General features: G+C 38.7%; 1 non-coding gene across 1 annotated transcript; it reads left to right on the plus strand.

The window, feature by feature from the left end:
• The first annotated feature begins 826 nt into the window (after window positions 1-826).
• Window positions 827-934, plus strand: LOC148574855 (small nucleolar RNA R71). Its single transcript, XR_015906758.1, has one exon. It is a non-coding gene; the product is annotated as a small nucleolar RNA R71 (small nucleolar RNA).
• The last annotated feature ends 884 nt before the right edge of the window (window positions 935-1,818 follow it).

Here is a 1,818-nt window from a genome sequence, read left to right on the forward strand (position 1 = left end):
GACGTCCTAGGAGGTCTTCCTCACTGGGATTCACGTCCTCTCCCTCCCTTGTAGGTTCGGCCATGATGGTTAAATCTATGGCCTTGCACTCTTTCTTTGGATTCTCTTCTGTATTGCTTGGGAGAGTACTAGGAGGAGTTTCAGTGACCCTTTTACTCAGCTGGCCCACTTGTGCCTCCAAATTTCTAATGGAGGACCTTGTTTCATTCATGAAACTCAAAGTGGCTTTAGATAGATCAGAAACTATATTTGCCAAGCTTGATGGATTTTGCTCAGAGTTCTCTGTCTGTTGCTGAGTGGATGATGGAAAAGGTTTACTATTGTTAAACCTATTTCTTCCACCATTATTAAAGCCTTGTTGAGGCTTTTGTTGATCCTTCCATGAGAAATTTGGATGATTTCTCCATGAGGGATTATAGGTTTTTCCATAGGTTTCACCCATGTAATTCACCTCTGCTATTGCAGGGTTCTCAGGATCATAAGCTTCTTCTTCAGAAGATGCCTCTTGAGTATTGTTGGATACAGCTTGCATTCCATTCAGACTTTGAGAAATCATATTGACTTGCTGATTCAATATTTTGTTCTGAGCCAATATGGCATTCAGAGCATCAATTTCAAGAACTCCCTTCCTCAGAGGCGTCCCATTACTCACAGGATTCCTTTCAGAAGTGTACATGAACTGGTTATTTGCAACCATGTCAATGAGTTCTTGAGCTTCTGCAGGCGTTTTCTTTAGGTGAATGGATCCACCTGCAGAATAGTCCAGTGACATCTTTGATAGTTCAGACAGACCATCATAGAATATATCCAGGATGGTCCATTCTGAAAGCATGTCAGAAGGACAATTTTTGGTCAGTTCCTTGTATCTCTCCCAAGCTTCATAGAGAGATTCACCTTCCTTCTGTCTGAAGGTTTGGACATCCACTCTAAGCTTACTAAGCTTTTGAGGAGGAAAGAACTTGGCTACGAAAGCCTTGACCAGCTTATCCCAAGAGTTCAGGCTATCTTTGGGTTGAGAGTCCAACCATACTCTAGCTCTGTCTCTTACAGCAAACGGGAAAAGCATAAGCCTGTAGACCTCGGGATCAACCCCATTGGTCTTAACAGTGTCACAGATCTGCAAGAATTCAGTTAAGAACTGAAAAGGATCTTCTGATGGAAGTCCATGGAACTTGCAGTTTTGTTGCATCAAAGAAACTAATTGAGGTTTCAGCTCAAAATTGTTTGCTCCAATGGCAGGGATTGAGATGCTTCTTCCATGTAAATTGGAATTTGGTGCAGTAAAGTCACCAAGCATCTTCCTTGCATTGTTATTATTTCGGCCATGTTGTCTTCTTTTTTGAAAATTTCTGTCAGATTTTCTCCAGAGAGTTGTGCTTTAGCTTCCCTTAGCTTCCTCTTCAGAGTCCTTTCAGGTTCAGGATCAGTCTCAACAAGAATGTTTTTATCCTTGTTCCTGCTCATATGAAAAAGAAGAAAACAGAAAAGAAAATATGGAATCCTCTATGTCACAGTATAGAGATTCCTTATGCAAGTATAAGAAGAGAAGAATATAAGAAGGAGAGTAGAAAAACTCGAACACAGAGAGGAGGATGGTATTCGAATTTTGGGTGGAAGAGATGTGTTAGTAGATGAATAAATAAATAGAAGGAGATGAAGGAGAAGAATTCGAAAATAGTTGAAAAGAAAAGAAAACTAGTTTTGGTTTTAATTTAAAATTAAAATTGAAATTCGAAAATTTAAAAAGAAAAATGAAATTAAATTAAATTAAAGTTTAAAACAATTAGTTAATTAAAGAGAAATTTTGAAAAAGAGGGA

The sequence above is a fragment of the Arachis ipaensis genome, chromosome B2, assembly GCF_059453495.1.
Source record: "Arachis ipaensis isolate K30076 ecotype BB chromosome B2, ASM5945349v1, whole genome shotgun sequence".
NCBI classification, from domain to species: domain Eukaryota; kingdom Viridiplantae; phylum Streptophyta; class Magnoliopsida; order Fabales; family Fabaceae; genus Arachis; species Arachis ipaensis.